The 12,068-nt window shown below is 37.0% G+C and overlaps 1 protein-coding gene across 8 annotated transcripts in view; it reads left to right on the forward strand.

Moving 5' to 3' along the window:
* Positions 1-12,068, forward strand: part of Spag16 (sperm associated antigen 16) — a 919,670-nt gene that overhangs the window by 566,270 nt on the left and 341,332 nt on the right. The window lies entirely within an intron of this gene.

Raw genomic sequence — 12,068 nt, forward strand, 5'->3', positions numbered from 1 at the left:
TAAGCAATTCACCTACCTTCTCCCATGGTTAATTCGTGTAAGCATTGGTAATGGGTATATCTTTAAAACATTTAAGGGAACACAGGCTTGAAGTAAGTTCCATCAGTATGTGTATTACATGTATACAATGTAATTTGTGTGAGTGCGTGTGTATTTGTGTATATGTGTGTGTGTGAGTCTGTATGACTATATGTGTAAGTCTTGTATGTCTGTGTGTTTGGTGTGTGTGAGCCTGTATGTGTCTCTGTGTGTGTATGTGTATGATTTTGTGTATCTCTGAGTCTGTGTGTGTATGTTTGAGTCTGTGTGTGTATGTATGAGTCTGTGTGTGTCTGTATATATGAGTATATGTGTGATTTGTGTGTGTGTGTGTGCTCATGTGTATCTCTGAGTATGTGAGTCTGTGTGTATGTCTCTGTGTGTGTATGTCTGTGATTTCGTGTATGAGAGTCTATCTATCTGTGCATGCGAGTCTTTGTGTGTATTGGTAGTCTGTACATTTCTGTGTATGACTATGTGTGTGCTCTGTGTGTGTGTGTAATTTTGTGTATATGAATCTGTGTGCGAAAGAGTCTCTGTGTATATATGTGTGTGTCTGTGTATAGGTGTAAATGTGAGTCTATATGCGTGTGTGTGTGTTTGTGTGTGTGCATGTGTGTGTGTGTGCGTGTGTGTGTATGTTTACATGCAAATGTCTGTGGTGCTGGCACACTATGCTATGGTACATGCATGGAGGTCAGATGAAACAGTTGTTCCTTCCTTATGCAATGTGGCTTCAGGAAGAAACTCAGGTCCTTGAGCTTGGCTTACCCACTGACTACCTCACTGCTACAGAGAAAGAAATAACCTGTAAGAAAGAAAAGAGGATAACATATACTTTTTTAAAACACAAACTCACAAAATTTGGAGAATGCTAGTTTGTGCTTTTGCATTCATTTTAACAATATCTGATGAGAATTATGAAGAAATCCAATTGATTACAGGAGAAAATGTTCCTAGTTTCCAGTTCTATAGTAAATAAGAAACTTTATTATTAAATAAATAGAAATTAGAAAATTGAAATTATGAAATAAAATGAAAATGTTAAGGAAACTATTGTCATCAAATTCTGCCTTTAAAAATGACAACTCTAATCACACAGTGGCTTCACCAAGACCACGCTAGTTGTGGTGACTTTGTTTCCAATTTTTGAATGTATTTAAGAATTAAAACCTAACAACCCCCTCCTATAAATCACTCATAAAAATCAAATTATATAAATTATTTTAAAGTTATGTGCCATATTTTGTTTGTACCATATGGATTATTACTGGTTTTGAGTCAAATGATTCGTGAAATACTTGGTGTGAATCGATGTTTGTAGTTGGATGTTATGAGGTATTGAAAGGGGTGACCAGAATTGTCATTTCTTTGCTCCCTGTGGTAAGAATTGTGTAATGAATAGACAAAGGTAAGAATGCTTGATTTGTAACATTAATTTCATCCCTGGTTTTATTCTTCCTTATAATATTTAAATATGTGAGTTAATTGATAAATGATTCATGATCTGGGCATACAGAAGGTTTGGACCTAAAGATGATGAATGGCATCTTTCTCTTATTAGAGAAGTAGTAACAGTTCACTTGTGTCACCTCAGTGTGATCAACTACTCTTGAGGCACCTCTTAAATATTTTTGATGAAATAGGAAAATGCCCAGTGGATTATATTCCCATAAATTAGTTTTCAACTCCCTTTCCCACAGTCAAACGTATAGTAGTCTTAAATCATTAACTCACCATAGCAGCTTATTATTACAGATAATAAATGTGGAGACCTCCAAGTCAGTCTCCCAGTCTTTTACACGGGATGCCCCGTGAATTCTGTGGGGGATGAGGAATGTAATATAAATCTCTATAATTATCAGATAGAGATCATAAAAGAGCAAGGAATTTGGAAACTCAAAAAATTGCTGCTTTACAGGGCTGTGTGTCTTTTTTTTGTCATAGTTATTAAACAATAACTATTTTATTAAAATTGAAAACTAACATTGTTTTCCTATCAGAAAATGATAGATTATATAATAAATTTAATGAATGATTATAATGCCTTCCTAAAAAGTCAGCAAAAAAAATCCTATCCACGAGGAGTTTAAAGCACTGTTTAAAACAAATGCAGTGAGATTACCCAGTCATTCCTTAGCCCAGTGAGAATACTGATGGTACTGGGTGTGTCTACTGCACAGTACTGTCTGAAGAACAAAGGGCAAGCTGCAGTCAGCAAGTCCACCACCTGGATGACACATGGTGGCCTTGACTGCGGCACTAGTCCAGAGACAACCTGCTCCTAACTTAGCTTTAGCCAGAAGATCCAGAAATCCCTGACTCTGAGTAACTATAAAGTAGAGAAATGAAGAAGTCACAGTGGAACTAAGCTATTGTGTCCTGTTCTTGACCTCTATTCAGCCTCACTTTCCGGGAGTGCTGGGATCTACAGACAAGAGCTGTGTACTCTTAGAGGAGCATCGCATTATGTAGAGCTTAGAATGCAGTGGTCTGGGACACTTTGCTATCACCTCTTCTCTCTGGGTTGTATTTCTCATCCTCCTCTCCTCTCCTCTCCTCTCCTCTCCTCTCCTCTCCTCTCCTCTCCTCTCCTCTCCTCTCCTCTCCTCTCCTCTCCTCTCCTCTCCTCTCCTCTCCCTTCCCTTCCCTTCCCTTCCCTTCCCTTTCCTTTCCTTTCCTTTCCTTTCTCCTTGTGTCCCTCCTCCTTCTTCATTGTCCTCTGCTTTTTCTTCTCCTCCTCATCCTCCTACTCCTCTTCCTCCTGCTGCTCCTCCTCCTCTTCTTAAAAACACATTTTTTTCCTCACATAATGTATCCTAATTACATTTTCTCCTCCCTCTACTTCTCCCAGTTTCTCCCTACCTCCCATCCCATTTGGATCCACTCTCTTCATTCATCTCACTAGAAAACAAATGGACTCCTAAGAGATAATAATAAAATAAAATATAATCCAAAACAAAAACTAACACATGGGAATTAGACAAAACAAATAAGCAGAGGAAAAGAGCTCAAGAGAAAACAGAAGACATAGAAATCCATCATTTCATACACTCAGGAATCCCCCCAAGAAACACCACACTAGAAGCTATACTGTATATGCAATGGATCTGTAGGGAACAAAGAAAGAATAAAATTTATTAATACAATAAAATAAAAATAAGACTAAGAAAAAGAAAACGCCTTTACAGAATGAGACAAGGACTCCAAAGATGCCACTACGTTTGTTTGTCACTGTCTGCTGCTGGGCATGTTCCTACCCTAAGAGCAGTGTGCTTCCCCAGTGAGACTTAAAAGAAACACCCAAATTCTCCTTTGCAAATGGTTATCAGTTGGAGATTGCCTCTAGGTTAGGGAGCTAACACTGTGGGTTCCAGGTAAAATGTTCTTCTAGGTATCAGGAAGCTGACAGTCAGAAGTGGGATCTAAGGAGGGCACTCTGGGAATCCACAGGAGGGAATGGATGGTATCATTACCAGGACCTGCTTAGTCCTCTGGGAGTAGAGACAGGGTGAGGAGAGGCCACTTCTGGGGATGAGACTGGGGGATTGGATTTGGAGGAGAAGAGCGAGAGAGAATGAAGATCTGAAGCTTGCCTACCTGCCTTGCTGGCCTATTCACTTCTACATCAGGCTGGGAGTGGGGTTCCAGGTTCCAGAGAATGCCTGCTGGAGTCCAGAGTGGTGAGGAAGCTTGGAAAAGAAGATCTGCATGATTCATAGGACATGGGGCGAAAGCAGAATGGGAGGCTTTAGTAAGAGGTCTGCAACAGGGAGGAGGGGGAGACTAGGAGATTAGACTTTGAGGGGAAAAAAAAAGAGGAATAGGTGATGTTAAGCTATCTGTTCCTCTGGCATGGGAGTGGTGTGTGGCATCCCATGAAATGCCTGCTAGAGGTGGAAATGGGCATAAAGCAACAAGTAAGAGCAAGTCTGTGTGATCCACTGGAGATGGGGCAGGAAGAGAGTCGAGGCCACACGAGGCAGTCTGCGACAGGTCTGGGAATGTCAGGCTATATGAACTGGGGGCGAAGATCTATAGTTAGGCTACTTCCTTTCCAGGCCTGAGCGGCCTGCACGTTTCTGGGAATGCCTCCTGGTGTCAGGGGCTGCTTCCCTGGTTGGACTGTCCTGTGCGTTCTGAGGGAATTGTTTGTTCATTTTCAATTTAGTAATATTTGCTGGAGGTTGAGTTCCAAGCAAAATTATTGGTTTTCAAAAGTCACAGACAGACTCTTCTCCTCTATGGATATGCAAACTTTTAGGAAGTAGGTATACATGTGAATTAATATGAGATATAGTAATTGTTATATATTCTATAATTGTTGATTTAGCTTTTTGTAGCCTTTTCTGTGTATTGCATGCCTGCAATCACTGTACTAATAACATCTACAAAGTACTTAGCAGCTTGGGAGTTAGTGGATACCATTTATTGCTTTTCTCTGGGACTAAGAAAATAGGTTTATCAAGATAAGCTACTCCAAATCAGCCAATGGAACCAGGGCAGAAAGCACACTGCCTCAGAAAATTCTGGCTTATGTCTTGTATGCTTCTGAATATGAGTCACCCCTTCCACATGCTACCAGAAAAGTTCTCAAAGTTTTTCCTTAAGACTGTCTTAGTCTTTTACTAATGGACTGATCTTTTCTATATGTGAACACTCACAGTCACACACACACACACACACACACACACACACACACACACACTTGCAGAGAGAGAGAGAGAGAGAGAGAGAGAGAAATGTCTACCTACTAAGCGAAATATTTTTATAAACATTTTTCAAGACATCAAGATATGAGTTAGTCTCATAAAATGCATAAATACTTTTAAATATTTTAAAACAAGTAGAGAATTCTGTGCCTGCAGAATGTAAGAATTTGCAGCAATTACTGCCCTTAGATCTGGCAAAAGAGACTCTGACAAACACGTTGTCTGATGCTCTGTCTCACTTTCCCGTGGAAATGGTACCTTTTTGTTTCCTATAATGTCACCTTCCTTTGAAGGGATGATTAGATATATAATTATTTTTAAAACTTATTTTCTGGTTACACACTGTTAACACATGCTTGCCATCACACAAAAGGTCAGCAAACCATGAATATACGAATTTGGCAGCAGCTGTGGGGTGCATGTGGATAAGAGTACTAGTCATCATTACAACGTTTAAAAAAGTATTTTGTTAAGAGAAAAAAAACCTATGTGTGAAATTCTGTAGGAGCAGAAAACATCTTCTTGGCAGCCTCTGACTCACTAGGAAGATTGTGAAGATTCTAGTTATCAAAGTTCAAGTTAGCACGTAAAGAGCCAAATTAAAAATACCTCTATTTCTTTAACTGCTATGATTATTTCAGGATCTTAAAGACACCCCAGCCATTCTTCTCATAGAACAACTTGTGTCCACTTGGCCTTGGGGAGCTTCATAGTTTGCACAGGTTCTCTACCAAACTCACTGCTTTGTCTCTTACCTCTTGCCAGCCTCCTCAGTTCTTAAACACACCACGTCTTTACTACACAGATTTAGCCACAGCAAATGTGACAATTGATCTTTGGAAAGCCCTCACTCTGTCATGGCAGCCACATAGCCTTATCTCCCTCTTGTCATGCTTGATCCTCTCACAAAAAGTCCTGAGGCCTCAAAGGGCAAGTATTTGGAGAGGCAACCAAGGAAATGTTGTATACCTTACAACTTTGATAATTATCTTTGTAAAATATCTAATGTTGAATTTAATAAATGAGCCATTATTTTCTCCCACCAAATGTTAAATTCCACCAAATCGTTAACATATTAGACAGTGGCTAATAATGGATTTGATAACATGGTAGAAACAGGTACATCTGATTGTATATAATTTATACACCACGGAGCATGAGTAGCACATGGTCATTGGCCTGGATCCAAACCCAGGATCTACTGCTTATCAATTGGGAGACTTCGAACAAAATGCATAAATATATTGACCTCAGTTTCTTAAATTAAAATGCATGTACAGTTGTAGTGCCATATAACAATATAAAGGATACTTACTTCATGTGAGTACACACCATGCCTGTCCCTTTGTGTCTGGGTTACCTTTCCCAGGATATCGTTTTGTTCTATCCATTTACATGCACATTTCACGATGCCTTTGTATTTAATAGCTGAGTATTATTCCATGGTATAAACGAACCACATTTTCTTTATCCATTCCTCAGTTGAGGGGCATATGGGTTGTTTTGAATTTCTGGTTGTTATGAATAAAGCTGCTATGAACATAATTAAGCAAGGGTCCTTGTGGATGGTGACTGTTACTTGTGTAGATGCCCAAAAGTGATACAGCTGGGTCATGAAGGAGAACTACTCCGAATTTTCTAAGAAACCGTCAATCTGATTTCCAAAGTGGTTGTATATGTTTGCACTCCCAGCAACAATGGAGACGTTCTCTTGCTCCACACCCTCACCAGCATGTGCTGTCGCTTGTGGTTTTGATTTTAGCCATTCTAGTGGATGTTAAGTAATAAATCTCTCAAGGATTTACAAAAATAACTAATAATAATTCAGTATTTCTGATGCTTTCGAACTCTTGTGCTGTACTTTATTTGTTATTTTATCATGAAACACTGAGGGTTGGTTTTTGTCTGTCTACTATAAAATTGACTGTCATGGTGTGTGTCCAGTAGAGGAGAAGAAGGGATGAAGGAATAGAGAAAATGAGAAGGGAAATAGTGGTTGCTATGGTGAGTCTTTCAAACTTGAGACTTAATAGTATACTCTTTATGTATAGTCTACTCCTCTTGCTTTCCTATGTATCCTCATCCATGCTGACACAACACCACTGGACACATACTATGGTGAGCCAAATACTAAACAAGAATGGATGATTTCCTACCATCTCATACTATGTATCCATATGTAAGGTACAATAGGAGTTACTCTTTTATTAATGAAGATGATCTTTTCCAAATGCTGACACCCAAACATAAAATAGCATCTTCCCACTGCTAGCCATTAAAATGTTGTTCCTCTTTATTATAAAGTAAAACACAGAGCGATGTCATTAATGATATTTATGAAAGATTTTGTGTGGAAACTTTATATATACAAATAAATGCAATAATTTATCAGAGTTAAATAATATTTCAAAACTCTGTGGTCATTAAATTGATTTAATTTATATACCGTGATGTACTGTGGTTAAAATACTTATTTACATTTTTTTAGAACCAGAGGATTTTTTTAATAAAATTCTTTGCCAGCACATACCAGGTGTTTTCAATAAGGGATATTATAAAAGAAAGGAACATAAAGAAAACTATCTATGTAGCCAAGGTCACAGACTTCTTGGAGTATCTACCTATTGATATAAACCTCTCAGTTTATATAAACAGTCTATTTCAGTGAAAAAGAGCAACAGAGTGAGTATATAATTGCCATAAGAAAATTATTGTGCAGAAGTATATGAACTTTGCACAGAGTGCTTAATTCATGTTAATTTTATGTATTTAAAAGATAAGTCTCCAATAACATTTTCATTGCTCCTTTTAACTCGGAATTAAATGTGATCTATACAATCTAGCTTTTGTTCTCCTAGACATTTTAGACAATTTAATTCTTACAAGGAACATTGAAATTTTCAGAATAATTTAACCATATTACTTAAGAAAGGGAAAACCTGATAAACAATTTTTTTAAAGGTTTTCTACTATTAATTGTCCTTTCATAATTATAACCTAGTCCCTTGAGAATCAAAGTTGATTTTCTTTTTTGGACACATTGTAACATTTTATAGCTACAGAAATCATATAAAACCTGAATATCAAGACCTCGGGGATAGATGCTTATTCCATTGGCCTGTGTTGATGTGAAGACATTGTGAAACCCCGCCTCGTGTCCTCATCCACCTTGCCATTCATTGCCCAGATTCAGTGAAATTATATGGACAAGCGTTGGTGGAGTTTGGTGCCAGAGAGAGCTCACCAGTTAAGAGCACTGGCTGCTCTTCCAAGGGTCCTGAGGTCAATTCCCAGCAACCACATGGTGACTCACAACCATTTGTAATGGGATCCGATGCCCTCTTCTGGTGTGTCTGAAGACAGCGACAGTGTACTCATATAGTTTTACTTGTGGGAGAAGTTTTAACCTATCTGATTGAATGGCTAGTAAGAGTGACATAGTAATATTCAGATTATCTTAATCACAGAATGTGTTTTGCCATACAAAGATGACCTTCTATCACCTCCAGTCTATTGCTGCTATATCTGTGAGACGATGTAGATTTGAAAGTCAGGTAGAAAGAAACTGAATCCAGGCTCTGTAACATATCTCTAAAGTTCAAGATTCTCTTTAGTTCAAGCTTCACTTTTTAAATGAGAATAAAATAGAAATAAGTCTTAGTCATGAATACATACATACATACATACATACATACATACATACATACATATGGCAAAATGTCATTTATTTGCCTCTTTATCAGTCTCTAAAAACTGTGTCATGATCATCTCCTGCTTTCTAGTTCTGCCTCCTTAGAGGACAGGTTGAATGGAGCCTAAAACATTGAATGATTTTATAACAGATCATTTAGCTCAGTGTTTGGTCTGTTGCTGTCCCATCGAAGCACTCAGTGACTGTAAATCATTGCAGTAATTTGTAATTCCACAGCTGTATAATGTTGATTTGACCTGCCTTCCTGTCTGTAGTTTCTTAATTTCAGTTCAACATGTAGAAATTCCTTAGGAATAATCTTGTCACTGTTATTTATTCCTTTGCACAGTTGGTCTATCAAAACTTCAGTGATGACAGGTTGACTGTACTTTGTGTAGTCTTAACTTTGAATTCATTAGAGCACCACATGCTAATTACACATTTTATGTATCGTTGATGAAACCGGAAATTAAATGTAGTATTTTTGGCAAGGGGTTCTAGCATCCTACTGTGACTGTGATCAGTGTAAAATAAGACTTCATCACTTATTATATAAGTCTATAGCAATCTGATTGGATGGGGACAAATAGAGTTTGTTTTCCCTGAGCCATTTCTTTGGAAAAAGCCAGCATCAATTTTTACCTAGTTCTTAAATTTACCATCTTAAAAGTTATACATACACATAGGGTTTAAATTTCATAAAATAAAAAATATTTAAATATAAAATCAATACATTTTATCTCAGTTAATAAGATATTTAAATTATAATACAAATTAATAGCATCAAAGAGATATAAAAATATTTGTATATTATAAAAGAATAAATTTCTGTAACAGTGATGATATGCAAGCAAATATTACACACACACACACACACACACACACACACACACACACACAAATGATAGCCCATATTGTTTAACTGAGAGAGGCAGTCCCACAATATAGATTCATTATAAAATAATATGTCGATAAAACAAATTCCAAAGGAATAACTTGATATTTTTTACTTGAGAGTTTTTGAAAAGTGATTCAATCTTTACTATATTGTAAGATGGGAGCAGCTGATAAAACTTTAAAAGAAGATTGATAAGGAAGACAACCTAATAGGTATTTACTTTTAATATTTCTTAAATAGAATGTTGATTTCACCATCATACATAGGAAACCCAGGTACACACTGTGTAATAAATCCCCTAAAATGCTCAAGTTCGCACTTCATGTATTTTCTTTGTTATATTCTTGTTATTCTCCTGTTCTTTATTTTATTTAGCCTTCTCCTTGTCTTTTATCCACCTCTGGCACTGTGATCATGTCCGCTCATGACTGTGGGTGTGGAAGCAGGACGTTTGGTGTGCTAAATCACACTAAGAACTGAGCTATGCTCCCAGCCCCACTTCTTGACCTACGCAATCATCCTTGTCATTGTTTTCTCTCAGTTTCTCTACTTTGGATGTTCATTGCTTGTTCCCAAATTCTTCTGTGTCTATTTTCTCATTCTTTTTCAAACCATGGATATCTGTCTCCAGTGTCATCTAAGTTGAAGACTCATAGTGCCACTTTGTCAATTAATCTTTGCTTTAATTTTTAAAAGTTTCCTTATCACACAAATAAAAATTGTATTCAACATTGAAGAGGAGGTCTTAAGGATACAGAAAAGGTCCAAAGCAACCTTACATAAATGTCATACCTTTCAGTACTGTAAGCATTTCTATTTTAATATATTTCCACTATACTGTCTCTATTCAACATAATATATGGCATTCTATGCCTAGTATCACATAAGCTATCTTTCCTTAATTCTGAGTACTTTATATACTAGTTTATGTACAGTCTTACTCTTATTTTAATGCTGTCACATATAACATATAAATATGTTATAACAAATTTTGTTGAGATACCAGTGTTTGATACTAGCTCTGTTCCTGTTTGACCTCTGAACTAAGACTGTAGGAAAAGTGCATTTCCCCATTCCTGTCAACTCACTTCCTTTCAAAAGATTTTAGGGTAGCCTAAACTGTGCTTTCATAAAGCATTTAAATCAAAGATCTCTCAAATGTTTAACACACCTGATCAAATACACTTGTCAGTAACCCATGAGTGTTCTTGCTTTTCAACACTCTCTGCCCCTAAATTTCAGCAAATAGTGAGCTTAAATGAATTTGTCAGTATTTATCAAGTAATTACATAATTCTTAGAATCACTAAAATATTTTATCTTCCTTAAACACAAGTTTGGGATTAACGCCACCATTGAAATTCATATATTTAACCTGTGATTCACATTTAAATTATTTCTCAAAGAATTTTGCAATGAAGAAGAATTCTTTGTTTATAAATTCAAAGTTCGGATTTTTGAGCTGGATTTCAGATAGTTTCTTCTCTTTTGAAAATTGTGTCTCATATGTTTTTATAATTACCTCAGTAGTAAAATGTCTGATTATATTCTTTTGGGTAAATAATTTTCATGTATGTTTATTACTTTGAACACCATATTCCCTTCTTCGTTCCTTGTAGCTCTCTGAGAGTCGTGGGCTCTGTTGTTGTTTGGATGATGTAAGATTAGATAACCAGTTGCTCAGTAACTGCTGTATTGTGGCTCTAAGATTTTAATAAAGTTTTAAAGTGCTTTTTTGTAAATCTTGGACTTCTATAGTTTTAGGAAATTGGTAAGTCCGTGAGTTTAGAATGTCTACATCAGGAAGAGTCTGGTGTGCATCTTCCACAGGGCTGGCATTGTCTGCTCTCGTTCCACCAAGCTCAACCTTTCTGATCCCCTCTCAAGTCGTCCAGCTCTGTACCTTGCTGAAGCAAAGCTGCAGCATGGGAGTTACCAACGCTCGTGTAGGATTGACTGGTCAGGAGAGCCAGGAGCCAGGTGGCCCTAATGGTTTCAGTGGGTTTGCCTGTTTTATTCTCTGCATGCTATTTTTAAAAGCTGACAACATATTACAATTACTAATTATAATTTTATAGATAGGTCTAAAGGCAATTTCAAAATTTCAGAATTAATATATATTTAAGGTATAATATATTGAAGTATGCTTTATATCTGTGATATGTTATGATATTAAAATAATTTACAATACTCAATAGTTTTGCTACTTACTAGGTCTATTAAACAATTTTACTCTTCTGTTTACTTTTTATTGGTTATTTTATTCATTTACATTTCAAATGTTATCACACAACCCATTTTGCAACCCTTCATCCTATCCCTCTCCCTCTGCTTCTATGAGGGTGCTCCCCTACCCACCCACCCCTGCCTCATTGCTCTAGCATTCCCCTAGAATGATAGGTAGGATTTCCCTATCTGGCCTTAATGGGAGGGGAAGGCTGTGCTCTTGTTTGTTTATTTTTGAAATTGTATTTTAATTACAACTTTTCTTCCTTCCTTTTCCTCCCTCCAAACCCTCCCGTATATCCCTCCCCACGCTCCTCCAACTTCATGGCCTCTTTACTCTTCAGTTGCTATTGTATGCACATATATACATATCCAGATAGAACTTTGGGTTGTATAATGTGTATGTGTGCATGTTTTAAGGGCTGAACCATTTGCATTTGCACTGGAAAACAAATTGCTGTGCTCTTCCTTAGAAAGGCCTATCTTTCCCTCTCTTAGCTTTA

This window comes from Rattus norvegicus, chromosome 9 (assembly GCF_036323735.1).
Source record: "Rattus norvegicus strain BN/NHsdMcwi chromosome 9, GRCr8, whole genome shotgun sequence".
NCBI classification, from domain to species: Eukaryota; Metazoa; Chordata; class Mammalia; order Rodentia; family Muridae; genus Rattus; species Rattus norvegicus.